Raw genomic sequence first — 16,391 nt, forward strand, 5'->3', positions numbered from 1 at the left:
CTGAACATAATTTTCCTTCAAGGTACATAAAATATAATTTATGCCTAAAATACAAAGTGTCAATATTAAATATCTATTAAGGTAAAAATTGTGGCTAATTTATTTTAGCCTTTGATCTTACATTAAAATTTTATTTAAACAAAATAAAGAAGAAATAACTTTGTAATTCTCCAATATTTTGAAGTCTATGTGATTTGAAATTCATGAGACTGTTAGTGGTAGCCATTATCTTAAATGGTTTAAATGCCTATGCAATGTAGTGGAAAAATCCTTGGATTGGAATAAGAAGGTGTGAATTTGAGTCTTGTCTCCAGCTTTTATTGGATTCATAACCATATAGAAGAGTGCAATAGAAAGGTTTTGTGTATTTAAAGTCAAAAGTATTTAGAGAAAAAATCCTTAGTTCACATGCCATCTCTGTTATTTAATACAGGTATGCCTTTGTCAAAGCACTTACCCTCTCTTGTAAAATAATGTTATTGAGCGAGATAAATTATAAACTCCCTTTCAAGCTTTAAATCTAATCTACCAAGTCACTTTTTTTCCCTCTCAAATTCAGCTTGTTCATAACAAATTGGGGATAATAATACATATTTAGCAAAATTTATGGGGAATTTGTGAATATGAAATGAAATAATTTATTAGAAATGTAATAAATGTGTCTCTCTATATATGTCTCTGTATAATATGTGTGTGTATATACACACACATGGAACAATCCTTTTCCTTATGCATTTTAATTAGGAAAACCCTGAAATTGTTTTGTTAATAGGTATATTACCTAGGCACAATTGAGAGGAGAACACCACTTCTAGTGCTCATTAATATGGAATTTTATGAAGTCTGATTAGCTCTTGCTGTCATTTCTCTTTGGGTGTCCCAAAAATGTTAGCATTATTGGTTTTGTTTTCTAATGGTACTATTAAGTAGAATTTTAAGAATAGACCTTAATGAAAAACAGATTTTTTTCTATGATTTTTATACTGTGTTTTTTATACTAATTTATATTATCTTTCTCCTATTGCTTCAACCTGTTCTAATTCACACAACATTCATGGTTTTTAGGAATATTTTCTTAGCATCTAGTATATGCAAGATACGTTGGGGGATACAAAAACTTATATTTGTATTATTTAAGGTTCAACAAGAACTTTCCTTACAACACCCAATGAAGTTAATGTCCCTTGCATTGTTTTTCTTATTTTAAAGCTGAAAGAATCTGAATCTCAGAGTAGTTAAAATTTAACCAAATTGGGGCAGTTAAGTGGCACAGTAGATGGATCACTCACCCTTAAGTCAGAAGGACCTGGGTTCAAATTCGACCTCAGGCCCTTATTAAGCTGTGTGATCCTGGGCAAGTTGCTTAGTCCCAATTGCTTTCAACAAAACAAAGGAATATCAAGAATAAGAAGAAAAAATTATTTACTGTACACAGTGTGACAGATTTACAAAATTAGAATTTCAATCTAGTTCTCAATTAAAATATACTGTTCTTTACATTTATTATTAGGCTCTCAGACAAAAAAAACTTGTAGCATCCTCTGGATAAAACTCTAAGGCTGCCCTGTCTTGTATACTAAATAAGAGGAAAATATTGCAATTGACTAGCCAAGATGTAGATATATGTTTGTAGATATGTGTTTGTGTATACACAGACAAATATATAAACATTTATATGTATACAAACACACACACACACACATATATATGTAAAGAGAGAGAAAATCTCTCTCTTTTCCCCTCATCTTTTTTCTCCCTCACCCCCTCTTCTTCTCCTTCTCTCCCCCTTCCCTTTATATTCTTTTCTAGAAGTATTTCTGCAACCAATTTCAGACCTTTATGACAGATATGCTATATAGCTCTTGGTATTCCCTCAGCCAGACTCATATCTCCTCCTGACTATATACCATTCAGCATAGATCTCTTTTTCAAGGCAGTTCCTAAGAGAATATTACATACCATATGGTATGGCTTTGGCGGAGCATAAAAGACAATAAAGGAGGTATCAAACACATTACTATAAAATGAGATATGATTTAAAAGTATAATAAGATAGCTCCTAGATATTTGGGAGTTAAGAAAAGAGTGATATTACTTCTGTCTAGACATTCAGACAGTATGCTGTGTAAGACAGTATTTAAGTTGGTCTTTGAAAGAATGCTAGGATTCAATTAAATGATCTGAGTATGTTGGTTAATGAAACCAGATTAAGAGGAGGTTATTCCAGGCAATAAAATGAACAAATATGCCAACTATATGGAATAAGACTCAGAAAAATTCAAAGTTAAAATAACCTACCTTTAAGATGCTTGAATCAAACCCCACATCTTATAGTGGAATACCCTTAGGACAAATTGAATTAACTGATTTATCTAAAGTTACTTGGTAGTAAATGAACTGGCCTGAAACCAAGACCTCTGGATTCCAAGGGGCTCCAATAGGAAGGGGGAGAGGTAAGTGAAATGAGAAAAGAGAAAAGGAAAGGGATAGGGAATGGTGGAACATTATTGAAAGGGGGAAAAAGGAAGAAATATTCAAGTACTGTCAAGAGAGCAAAAGCCTACAAGGAAGATTACTACTCAATATCCCAAATCATGGAATCATATCAACACTTCATATCTTCTTAAGGATCACGATTGTGTATCCTCTATCATTCTCATGTATCTATCATTCTCAACAATGTAATATATATATATATATATTTTTTTTTTAACCAAGTACTTATTCACTATGTGGCTCTTTGTTCTTAATTCCCTCCCTGATAGAAACATTTAAAGGATGTTTTTTAATTCTTTCTAGAGTTTATATTTTTTCCTACCTCCTACAGAAACAAGTCCATATAAGGAATTAAATTTTATTTCATCCTTTGAATTCCACTATGAATTATTAACATTATACCTCATCTGAATATGTATGCTAGAACAGGAGATCTTGGATTGAATTAGGGAAGGACTTGAGGAACCATCTTCTTATTAGGGAAATGATAGTCGCATAGGTTCACATTGCTGCCTAGGGGATGCATAATATGATAATAACTCCTCTTTTTATACTCCTGTCTAGGGGTAAAAACTAGAAAATTAAAGGAATAGAAGCAACAGAGGCAATGATGGAGCTATTTATTATATTTCTATCTGTTGGTAAGCAGGAAAATAATCTTCAGACCTATAACTATGATGGAGAAAATTGTAGAGCAGTTGTAAAACTGAAGACACTTGTTACCAGGTAACAATCCTATGCTCTTCTTGTGCTGCCATGAATCAGGGACCATGATACAGTAGCATCTTTTTCCTTGCTGTTTCTGTAAGGTTCAAAACACTGATCCTTATACCATGTGACAAATCTGGTACACAGCAGCTTTTATTGGTTTCTGGCATGAGACTGGCTTCTGGACACCTCTGAAGACATAACAACAGCACTTGATATGAAATACTTGAGGGCTAACATAGAGAGGTGACTTTGAATTAGCAGCCTTATCAGTAAGTCACTTACCTTTTCTTAACGCTCTCTCTATTCATGCCCCAATTGCTAAGATACTACCAGTTCTTAGTAGTCTCCCATTTTCTATGGTGTATGCTCTGTGGAAGAACTTGAACAGTCTGAACACTTTCAAAAGAAATGGAACTGTTTATATTTGCTCTATTCATTCCAGAATGGTTAGCATACTTCCACCCAGTGATACTCCTTCCATCCCAATTTTTCTGAACACTTGTTTGAACACATAAACTATTCCCCACAACACATTGCCTATTTATTTCATCCCCTTCGACCCTAGTCCCTAAATATTCTATTCTATCTCTAACCTTTTTTCTTTTAAATAAATATTTTATTTTCAATTCCAGGAACAAAATAAGCATTTCCATAACAAAGTACAATTAAAAGATGAAACTGCAAATCTACCATGTACAACTTGTTATTCCCTCCAAATATATAACAAAATAATCATGTAAATTTCTTGCCCATGCCTTACTCTAGAGATGGCTAACATGAGACAATAGGATACACACACACACACACACATTCACACACATATATGTAAACTTTTTTCTATACGTATTTCTATTTATCAATTTCTTCCCTGGATGCAGATAGCTTCTCCCTTTATTTTTAACTTGCATATTTATAATATTAAAAATTACTTACTCAAATTTGTTCTTAAAACAATATTGCTCTTACTGTACACAGTGTTCTCATGGCTCTGCTTACTTCTCTCTTCATCATTCATGCTGGTCTTTCCATGATTTTCTAAAATCAATAAGCTCATCATTTCTTACAGCACAGTAGTATTGCATCACAACCATACACCACAAGTTGTTCATTCATTCCCCAAGTGAAGGGGATCCTTGTATTTTCCAATTCTTTGCCACCAGGAAGAGCTGCCATAAACATCCCATTCACATTCATAAATGATTACTATTTGTGAATTTTCCTCCCTCTTATTTTTCCTCACTCTTTTCTTCTTCAGCCTCTCTTTTTACGCTATCCTCGTTACCTTATCTTTTTCTTCCACCCTCCAAATCCCCACTTCACCAGCCTGTCCAAAAGTCCCTCCATCTTCTTTCCCACACTCCCAAATCTCAACCAATATGTGCCTCTAAAAGTTCCTCCTCCCACTGCCCAGTTTTCTCACCTTTCTGCATGTTCAGTAGACTTCTGCACCCTTCCAGATGTACACGATGTTTCTTATTCAACCCAGATGTGAGTAAGGTGCCAATTTTAGTGGCCCTCCACCCCCACTTGTTTCCTCTATTTAATTCTTCTATTCACACCTTATTTTATATTATAATTGTTCTCTTTTATCTTTTCCTACTCAATTTTTTTTAGAATCACCCTGTCATACACAACTCAATCCAAACTTTTCTTTTAAGTGACTTGTAATGATGAGTTTTAAGAATACTGGTAACATTTTCACATAAATAATAAATAGTTTGACCATAATGAGTGCTTTATAAATTAGTCTTTAGTGTTTTCCTTATGTTTCTTCTAGATCTTTTATACTGAATTTTACATTGAGTTCTGTTCTGTTATGAATAACTGAAGGTTTTTCAGATCATCAAATGTCTTTTTTTTCATTCAGCATTATATTCAACTTTTCTGAGCAAGTTATTATTTGACATTTCTACAACTTTTTGCTTTTTAAAATATAATGTTCTAATAGCTATGATCTTTTAGAGTAGAAGCTGATAAGTTTTGTAAAATCCTGACTTTTTCTATACTATTATTTTTTTTCCTTGTTACTCACAATATTCTCTCTTTAAACTTATGATTTTTGAAACTTGGCCATGACATTCCTGTAAGTTTTCCTCCTGATTTCTCTTTCAGTTGGTGAATGGAAATGTTTATTCTATTTCTACTTTGTTCTCTTTTTCTAGGACTTCAGGGCAATTTTCCTTCATAATTTCTTGTAATACTGTATCCAGATTCTTTTTTTTTTTATTGTAACTTTCAGATAGTATGATAATTCTTATAGTGTCTCTCCTCTCTAGATCATTTATTTTTCTGATGAGATGTTTCAATTCTTTTCTATTTTTTCTAGTTTTATTATTTTTTGCTGTCTTCTAATGTCATTTAGTTCCTTGTGCCCAGTTCTAGTTTTCAAATAATTATTTTCTTCCTATTTTCCTAGTAAAGTTTTTAGAATAATTGTCATATAGTTAAACTAGTTTTCAATGTAAATTTTTTTCTTTCTCACTTTCTCAAAGTTTTCTGTCCCAGGGACCTGGCTCCTTCCTGATGACATATCAACCCTGACTATCCTTTTCTATACTAGTAGTGTTTTCATTCATACTACCCCACCCAACTTAGTGATGGAAATTCCGATGGTACAAATGGGATACTCCTTGCTTCTCATGATTACCTGTAGACTTTCCTTCTATCACTATTATTTAGTAACCTCTCTTCCTTTGAAATTCCTCAATGTAACTTTGTCATCCAATCAAAGTATGATAGCTTACCAATATGCTCCCATTTTTTCTTTTATTTGTGCCTGGCTCATGACCTTTATCTCCACCGTAATTTGATTCTTGCCCTTACACTAAAAGACTTCAACATAAATATTCATTCTCCCTCAAATACTTAAATTTCATTTTTCTTCAATCTATTCTTTTGCTGTGTTTCCTTCTCCATTTCCACCCTAGATACACATAAAGATTGTTAATCTCTTTATTTTTTCATCATCCATAAGTATAAGCCACTCCCTTGTTCATGAACTCAATTTTACTTATGTGATAATAGTGTTTAAAATCTTTTATTATTTAAATTTCATGGGGATGTATGAAAATTGGGGCACTAATGCACTGTTGGTGGAGAGGGAACTGATTCAACCATTCTAGAAAATTTTGGAACTATGCCCACGACCTATAAATTGTGTATAACCTTTGATCCAGCAATACCATTACTAGATCACTTCATTATTAGTATCCCGAAGAGATTTAAAAAAAAAGGATATGAACCTATATGCATATAAATAATTATAGTAGACCTTTTTGTGGAGGCAAAGAATTGGAAATGGAGGGAAGATTCATCAACTGGGAATGACTGAACTATTTGTGATGTAATTGTGATTGTGATAAGATTGTAATGGAATACTATTGTACTATAAGAAATGATGAGCAGGATGGTTTCAGAAAAGTTGGAAAGAGTTGCATCATTGATGCAGAGTAAAGTGAGTAGTAGAAGAAGAAGATTGTATATAGTAATAGCAGTATTGTGCAATGGTCAGCTATGAATGACTTACTTTTCTCAGCAATACAATGAAAATTGAGGGAGTCAGAATGCAGATTTATTCTTTTCACTTTATTTTTATTCTTGGTCTGTGTTTTCTTTCATAACATAACGAATATGGAAATATGTTTTGCATAATTGCACTTATATAACTTACATCAAATTGCTTACTGTCTCAGGGAAGGGGAAGGGGATAGAGGAAGAAAACTTGGAACTGAAGATTTAAAAAAATGTTAAAAATTGTTCTTATGTGTAATTGGAAAAGATAAAATAAAATCTTCATAAAACCAAAAAAATACCCCAAAACAAAATATTTTATAATTCCATCATAACCTCTTTTTTTAATGAATCCTTACCTTACCCTTCAACCTTATTATGACCTCCAATCGTTCTATCATTCAGGTCTTTCCTACAGCATCACACCTGCTTTGTCCATATTATCCATCTTTCCCCATGTGGTCCCCTTATTGGGCTAGTTCAATTCTACTTTACCTTCTAAAATTAATTCCCATGATCCCTTAGCATATCAGTAATTATGCCTTTTACAATTCTAATCTTAGATTACTTCCACCATCTTCAACCTTCATTCCTATTTACCTGTAAATGATTGTAGCTGAAGAAATTTATGGAACTATGATGATTGGGTTCAACACAAATTTAACTGGGTCATCACTACAGCAAGGCAATCACTTTACACCTCCATAATTGATTCATATCCCACTCAGCAAAATTTCTTTTTTTCCCCTCTCTGAAAGTTTCTCATGGCTTATCCATCTCCACTATAACAGCTTTCTTCACTGAAAAGAAGAGGCCATTTGCAAATACCACATTTTTCTAACCCCTCCTACATATATCACATTACTATTTTATATTTCTTCATCTCTGTTTCATCTGAAAAGGAGAATCTTCTCCTTATCAAAGAAACTCTTCTATATGAAAACTTGATCCTATATATCCCATCTTTTCCAGTTGGAAATTGTCATAATGTGGACTTCAGCTCTTTTGACATCTATGAAACTCCCCCCTTCCTCTAAATAAAAATTATTTAATGAATCCTAGCTTGGAAAATAAAATTTAAGATAGAAGTAATATGAAAAGCTACAAAGCAGAAATTGGCAATACAACACAGGCAGTTTTGAGATCTGGGCTAATTAGTGTCAATTTTTATCAGGAGAAAAGAGAGCCATTGAAGATAATATGAATTAAGGACTGAGGTGGGACAAATCTAAAGACATCAAGTAAAAGGATGAGTTAGAAGAAATTAGATGATTGAGCAGGATGATTTGTAATTGAAAAATCCTTCATCTAGGAGCTAGATGAAATGAATTCTCCTTCTGGTTGTTGACTCATGTTAAGATTTTTGTGATTGTGCACTTCAAATTCATTCTCTGTAAAATGACAGGATTGAATTCTAATACTTCTAATTACTTTTCCGATTCTAAAAGTATGATTTGTTGACTTCTCTAGACCTCAATTTTCTCCTCTGTAAAGACTTTAACTGGAACATATAGAAAAACACTTTATTTTCTCATTCTATAATTGTGTGACTGTGAAGTTGATGCCTAGGAGCCCTGGGGCAAGGCATAGGGGAAATGGCCTTCACACATTCTTCTAATATTACTTCAAAAGAAATTTTTGTTTTTATGTTTCTCATTGGCTATTTGGCATTTTGGAAGGCATATACAAGAGGCCATATGGGGATTATGAGCTATAATTTCACTAAGTTTTAGGGAAGTAGGGGGATATACATTGACATTCCTATGATCTGTAAAGCTTAGGTGGTCATGGAAACTTCAAATAGCAAGTGTGACATGCTGTTGACAGGATAAGATGAATCTGGGTGAAAAGCACTTGGGTAGGAGTTTGTGTTTTTGTTGGATACCTAGAGGCAGAATTGCTAAAGCTAGATGGGGAGGTAAAAGGTGGAGGGAGCTAAAAAAAGGGAAAGGGAAAATTGAAGGGAAATTTTGCTTAGGGCAAGTCCTGTCTGACTAAATATATCTGTTGGCATATAGTTTTTTCTGTAATCTCTGTTCCTCAACTCTGTCTCATTACATTTTACTCTGTTTTTTTTTTTTTTTGGTCGCTCTCTTTTCTTATATAATGACTTCTTTTGTTTGTTACATTTTCATTCATTTGCTAATTTTGTCTGTATAGCCAGTAAACCTGGACCATGCCAGTATATCCATCCTTTTGCTTGATTTGGAAGCTTTACAGATAAATCAATAAGATCATGTATAAAAATGACTAATATGAGAAATTGTATTGTGTCAAACTCTGATTCTTATACTAACAAAAAGAAAGAAGAAGCCTTTGTTTAGGTCATAGTCTCTTTCTGTTCTTCAATGTTTTATATACTTGTAGAGATATTTATGAGTAAAGAACAGTGGAAGAAATAAAGACATGCTCTTGTAATAAATAATATTATTTAATTCTTTCTTCCTCCTTCTCCTCCTCACCCTCTCACCTCTGTCTCCTCTTTCCCTTCTCTATTCCTCCCTTTCCCCCTTCTCCTCCTCCATTTATCCCTTTTCCTTTTTCTCCTAACCTTCCTGCTCCTTTCTCCCCCTTCTCCTCTTTCTCCTCCTTCCTACTACTTTTTTCCTTTTCAAAGGTGTTTTCTATTCAATGGTTAAACATTAAATTCCCTGAAATACCAATCAGTATTTAGAATTCCCTTGCTATGTGGAGCAGAAATGGTTGAATAGAAAGAATACTGGATAAGAATTCATAAGACACAGTTTGACACATTAGTATGCTACATTTCAGATTTACATCTCTTGACTAGTCACAACTTCTCTTTAGCTATATAACAGAAATAACATATTCACCTGCTTCATAATATTAGGAAGGGAGATATTGAGTATTAGGTGAAATAATATGCAAAATTTCTACTTATATACCAGATGTTACTTAAAAAAACCCGAATCTGCCTTTTGGATGATTATTCATGATATAGTCAATTGACTAATTCATTTTATTTTGCTCACATAGTTGATATTTTGTGAAATAAATGACTTTTTAAAAAGCCAACTACTTTTGACCACATAGAATAAATTTATAAGCAGCTTGATAATTTCTAATGTCAATTACTTGGAAGCTCTCCAATAATATTATTAGGAACTTGCATATAACATGTCTTCTTAGTTTATAAGATGTTCTAATTTCCCCAAATATCCTAATTCTCAAATAAACAAAAGAAACAGTCAAATATAAATACACAAAGATTCAGTACATGGGTATTTTGACTTCAATATGAATACATTAAGGACATGACATCATTTCATAATTTCCTATATATTTTAGAGCATGACTATATCAAATAATTTGTAGGTGTGAGTTTTTAAGACTTCTTTCATATATAATTTTGATTAATATATGTTTTTATATTCTCAATTGTTCTGGTGAGAACATTTTTGGCTTCACCTATTTCTTTCATTGACAATTTACTTAAAACAAATCCATCTTCCCTAGTACATTAAAGTACTGTCATGAAATTTTTGTGATGGAATGAACATTGAACTTAGAACCACTGGACTTGTGTTTACAACTAGGCTCTTCCAATTACTACATGAATAGCCTTGGATGAATCATTTAAAATAAGTTGGCCTCAGGTTATTTATTTATTCATTTATTTTTTAAAGCAATCGGGGTTAAGTAACTTGCTCAAGGTTACACGGCCAGTTATTTCTGGGGATGGTGCTGAGTATCTGAGCCCGGATTTGATCCAGGTCATCCCGACACTGGAGCCAGTGCTCTTACTCACTGAGCCACCTGGCCGCCCCTAAGCAATTGGGGTTAAGTAATTTGCTCAAGGTTATATGGCCAGGTGTTTCTGGGTGGGTGCTAAGTGTCTGAGCCCGGTATTCAATCTCCAGGTCTTCTCAACACTGGAACCAGTGCTCTTACTTGCTTTGCTACCTGGCTGCCCCCTCAGGTTATTAATTATTTAAATGTGAGGGTATTGGATTAGAAGTCCTCTGAGATCCATTGGAGCTCAAGATTTATAAACTTCTGTTCATATTCCTGAAACTGTTATATGCATGTATATGTGTATGTATATGGTTATCTATGTCTCTATAGGTATGTATATATACATACATACACACATATATTCATACCCAAACACACACACACACACACACACATATATATCATGCCATTTATATGCTTGTCACTTGCTGTCTTTAAATATAAAATGTGAGATGTTCAAGTTCTCTCTCTCACACACATATGTGTATATATATATATATGTGTGTGTGTGTGTGTGCGTATATGATGAAAATGAATAAATGATGGACATGAAAACAGAAAGACTTGAGTTTGAATCTGATCTCAGACAGTTCCTAGTTATATAACCCAGGAAAATTATATAAGCTTTTTTTCACCTTTCCTTTTAATAAAATGGGGACAATAAGACAACTAACTTAGTATTGCTGTGAAGATAAAGTAATATTTTAAAGTACTTTGCAAACTACAAAGTGCTATTACTAGCTGTTATGACTCCATTTATTGATTGACTCATTTGTTTATTTGCTTGTTTTATCCTAGTAGAAAGTAAAATGTTTGAGGGCACTAAATGATTTATTTTTCTCTTTATATTCTCAGCACCTAGAATAGTTCCTAATGAATAATAGTTAGTCAATAAATTCAAATTGACTTGACTTGAAGAGAATAGAACTGAAATAAAAACAATTTTCTACATGCAAACATCAGTTTTTGGCTTCTTTCTGAGTACACAGAATAAGATTAAAAACTATGAAGAATAGTACTTTTCCCCAAAACACATATGCAAGAGGATACTTATAGACATACATGCATATGTACCTATGTGTGTGTGCATGCACACATACATTTTTTTTCCTCTGCAAATTTGGAATTGGTATCTAATCATTGAAATAAATTGGTTGTGGAAACCAGAGTTAAGACTCAAATTCTCATCACTTCCATCAGATTTCTAATCTCTGAAATCTTTAACAATTGCACCTACTCTTTTATTAAATGATTTAATAAGATATATGAGAAAATATTTTTTGTTATCTCAAATAAACATGTATTATTATTTTTGCAATATATCGACACTGATGTTTTAAAATATTGTTTTGTTTGGTTATTTCAGTCATGTCTAATTTTTTGTTACTCCATTTGGGGTTTTCTTTGCAAAGATAATGGGGTGATTTACCATTTCTTTCTCCACTTCATTTTGCAGATGAGGAAACTGAGGCAAACAAAATTAAGTGATTTACCCAGGATCACACAGTTAGTAAGTGTCTGAGCCCAGATTTGAATTAATGTATTCCTGATTCCAGACCTGGCACTCTATCCCTTCTATGACCTAGCTGCCTTTTAAAAAAATATGGATTCATAAAAAATAAACACCTGTTTCCTTCAGAGTAACTTTTTTTCATAATGAATTATTTTCTTCAACCAATAATTACTGATAATACAAACAACTCGATTTGGAACTTTTTTTTAATGTTAAAAAGGGATCCTGATAGACAAAAACTTTAGAAACAATTGCTGTAAAATAATGTTTTGATAATCATAGACAATTACTATTTCTTTGAGAAATGACTATTGAGAGACTTGATGGGATCAGGACAGTAAGTGGTTAATTGTGGGAATTGGGTGAGCCATATTAAATCCATCTTGTGACTCAGTTTTAGAGCTAGCTCAGCTCCCATTCTATTTCTTTATGAGTGTAGTCCAAATTCTGTTTTGTGAGAGGAGTTTTAATTGTTAGAATTGGGAGAAAAACTTATTATAATATTTGAAATTAGCCCACCACATCTGGAAAGCTGGACCAAATCTAGCTGTTGCTTAGAGACCCTTAACCAAATAGTATTTTGAATTCCAGATTCATTCCCTTCCTCCCTTGTCACCCACCCTTACTGGGAAGATAAGCAGTTCAGTATAGGTTGTACCTGTGTAGCTAATGCAAAACAATAACATAGTAGATATATTATAAAAGACTGACTATATTTCCCTGCCTCCTATCCCACCTCCCACTTGTTCTGTTCTTTACTTTGATCCCGTCCCTTTTCAAAAGTGGGTGCTTCCAACTTCCCTTCCCCCCAGCATGCCCTCCCTTCCATTATCCCCCCTCTCATCCCTTTCCCCCCTACTCTCCTGTAGGGTTAGATACCCTATTTAGTGTGTATTTCATTCCCTCCCCAAGCCAAATTCAACGAGAGTAAGGTCGACCTATTCCCTTTTGCCTTCCTATTCTTCCCCTCCATCGTAACCATTTTGACTTGCCTCTTCTATATGAGATAATATACCCCATTCTGTCTCTCCCCATCTCCTCTCATTATATTCCTCTCTCACCTCTTAATTTCACCTTTTAAGTATCATCCTTTCCTGTTAAATTGGTCCTGTGTCTTCTATTTATGTATACCTGTAAACATATATACACACAGTCATATATGTGACTATATATATACCCTCATATATAGGCATATATATATATTTCTATTCCCTTCAACTATTTTCATACTGAGAAAAGTTTCATCGGTTACAATTACTGTTTTTCCATGTAGGAATGTTAATAGTTCAACTTTGATAAGTTCCTTATGATTTTTTCCCCCTGCTTACCTTCTCATGCTTTTCTTGCTTCTTGTATATGAATGTCAAATTTTTTATTCAACTCTGGTTTTTTCATCAAGAATGCATGAAAATCCACTATTCCACTGAATGACCATATTTTCCCCAAAAACATGATCCTCAGTTTTGCTGGGTAGGTGATTCTTGGTTTTAATCCCAGCTCCTTTGACCTCCAGAATATCATATTCCAATCCCTCAGTGAAGAAGCTACCAGATCCTGGGTAATCCTGATTGTGTTTCCACAATATTCAAATTGTTTCTTCCTGGTTGCTTGTAATATTCTCTCCTTAAACTTGAAAGTCAAGAACCTGGCTATGATATTCCTAGGAGTTTTCTTTTTAGGATCTTTTTCAGGAGGTGATTGTTTGATTCTTTCAACCTCTATTTTGCCCTCTGGTTCTAAAACATCAGGGCAGTTTTCTTTGAGAACTTCCTGGAAGATGATTTCTAGGTTCTTACTTTGGTTATGGATTTCAGGTAGTCCAATAATTTTTAAATTATCTCTCCTGGATCTATTTTCCAGGTCAGTGGTTTTCCCATGAGATATTTCACATTGCCTTCTATTCATTCATTTGTTTGCATCTGTTTAACAGCCTCTTGATTTCTCATAATGTCATTAGCTTCCATTTGCTCCAATCTAATTCTGAAGGAATGATTCTCCTCATTGAGCTTTTGACATTTTTTTTCATCTGCCATATTTGGCTTTTTAAGGCATTCTTCTCCTCATTCCTATTTTGAGCCTCTTTTGCCAATTTAGTTAGTCTATTTTTTAGGCGTGATTTTCCTAAGTTAGTCTGTTGACTGTCATTTTGTAATTTTCTTGCATCATTCTCATTTCTCTTCCCAATTTTTCCTCCACTTCTCTTATCTGCTTCTTAAGGTCCCCTATGGCCTGTAACCAGCTCATATTTTCCATTGAAGCTTTTGGTGTGGGAGTTCTGACTTCACTGTCTTCCTCCTGTTCCATGCTTTGCTCCTTTTTGTCCCCAAAATAGGATTCTAATGTTGGAATCTTCTATCTGCTTTGTTTCCTTTGCCTGGTCATGTGGCCCCTCAGTCACTTGACCTCTGGGCTTTTTGCCACAGTAGGACTCTGCTGCCAGACAGGGGAGCTTTCTTCCCGAATGCTGAATGCTGGGTTTTTCTCAGCTGCCAGAGGCATTAGATGGGTGCCCTCTCTGAGGCCTCCACATGCTCTGGCAAGCTGGACACACGCCCCAGGACCTCCACCTTAGAGTGCAATCCAGATCCAAGCATGTTAAAGCAAGAATGATTACCCCTCAGACTGGTCGGTTGTACCGCCTACACTCTGCAGGCCAGGAGCTGAAGCTGCCACGTGGCTTCTCTCCTTGGGAGCAAAAGTCAATGCACTCCCACTTACTGTGTCCCAAATTCCAGACTGCACTGACTTCTCACTTTGTTCTTCGCCTCTATGTGTTGATAACTCTGGAAAGGGCCACAGCTGCTGCTGATCTGGAGTCCCTCCAGCTGGGGCTTGGTCAGTCCTGCCCTGGAGCTAAAACTTCTGGCTCACCCAGCCTGGGCTCTGATTCATGCTGATTCCTTCTGGCCTGCTGGGCTGTCCTCAGCAGGAGGTTAGCTTCTCTGTGTCATTTTGTGGGTTCTGCAGCTCTGAATTTGTTAAGAGTCTCCTTTTTACATTAATTGGGGAAGGTGGAAGCCAGAGCTTCTTGGAGTTCCTGCTTCTACTCTGCCATTTTGACTGTTCCTTTTTTATTAGACAATTGACATGTGTTGCTTAATAATTCAGTATATTCAAAATATTGAACCTTTGTTTCCCCAACCATTTCATGTTTTATCTACCACACTATTAGGGTCCAGATTATATTCTATATGCTACTCTCCATAACTTCTAAAGTCCTTCTAGTTCTAAATCTATGATTCAGTGAAACTCAATGACAATTTTAGTTTGTATTTGAGAAGAATGTATCTATTTAATTAAACTAAGTTAAATCAAAAAACCTGGAACTTGCACTGTGATTCCCTGTGCTATTGTAGCCTTAGTGTAATTCTGAGGTCAGAAATAATTTGAGGAAATGCACAACATGACTACTTTTTTCTGAATTTATCATAGGATTTGAAATGAATGGCAACTTTTAAATTAAATAATAATCATACTGTTAGATAAAATGTTAGGCTAGGCAATTTTATCACAAATGTCCTTTGTTAATTCATCTGTAATATTAGGAGGATAATATAGTTGATCTCTAAGCTTTTATTCAATGATATATCTATGATTTCACTAATAACTCTGTATCTTAAAATATAAGATCTCAACAAACTATGCATTCTCTATATTAATAATCCACTCTTTTTTTTGTGACAGGATATCCAGAAGCATTTCTGGGTCAAATGATTTCAAGATGATTCAGTAAGTTATGATATAATGGTAAAATATATTGATACCAATAAATACTATATCAAATTATTTCCAAATAATTTGATCAATCAAATAATTAAATCAATTCTTTTGAAAGATTTAGATGAAACAAATACAAAATATTAAGTGTTACCCATGAATTCAGTAATACATTTTATTCAAATAAGTTCATTCCCAACATTTTTTAATCTTTATGCAATGATTTCTGTTTGACAGTAACCTTTGCTGACCAAGAAGAGAGTCAAGGGAAAGCAATTTGAATTTAGAATTCTTCCAGTTTGGTTAACAATTGGTATTTTAAATTGATTTAAATTTTTAGAAATGTGATTTATTATAAAGCTTTGATTTTTAGTAAAGGACCTGTAATGGTAATGGAATTCAAATATCCCCTTGTATTGACTTGGTTTTCAGGTTAAGTGTTAAAACCCAGAGCTTGTGAATCCCACTTGTGGGATGGACTTGTTGAAGTGAAGAGAGGGTGCTGAACTGGGAGGAACTACTGTGGATAGAGAGGCCCAAGCAGAGAGAGGCCAGAAGAACTTTTGGGAGCAGCATTGAGGAGAGAGAGAGAGACAGAGACAGAGACAGAGAGAGAGAGAGAGAGAGAGAGAGACAGAGAGAGAGAGAGAGAGACAGAGAGAGAGAGACAGAGAGAGAGACAGAGAGA

General features: G+C 34.2%; 1 long non-coding RNA gene across 2 annotated transcripts in view; it reads left to right on the forward strand.

Annotated features, from left to right (window-relative positions):
- Positions 1–16,391, forward strand: part of LOC138142738 (uncharacterized) — a 43,529-nt gene that overhangs the window by 18,019 nt on the left and 9,119 nt on the right. For both annotated transcript variants that reach the window (XR_011163532.1, XR_011163531.1), the window contains 2 exons: positions 11,930–11,983; positions 15,671–15,715. This is a non-coding gene — a long non-coding RNA (uncharacterized lncRNA). The remainder of the gene's footprint in view (positions 1–11,929; positions 11,984–15,670; positions 15,716–16,391) is intronic.

The sequence above is a fragment of the Petaurus breviceps genome, unplaced genomic scaffold (genome assembly GCF_028583685.1).
Source record: "Petaurus breviceps papuanus isolate PSGF00001 unplaced genomic scaffold, PetGlider_PUasm1.0 90602, whole genome shotgun sequence".
Lineage (NCBI taxonomy): Eukaryota > Metazoa > Chordata > Mammalia > Diprotodontia > Petauridae > Petaurus > Petaurus breviceps.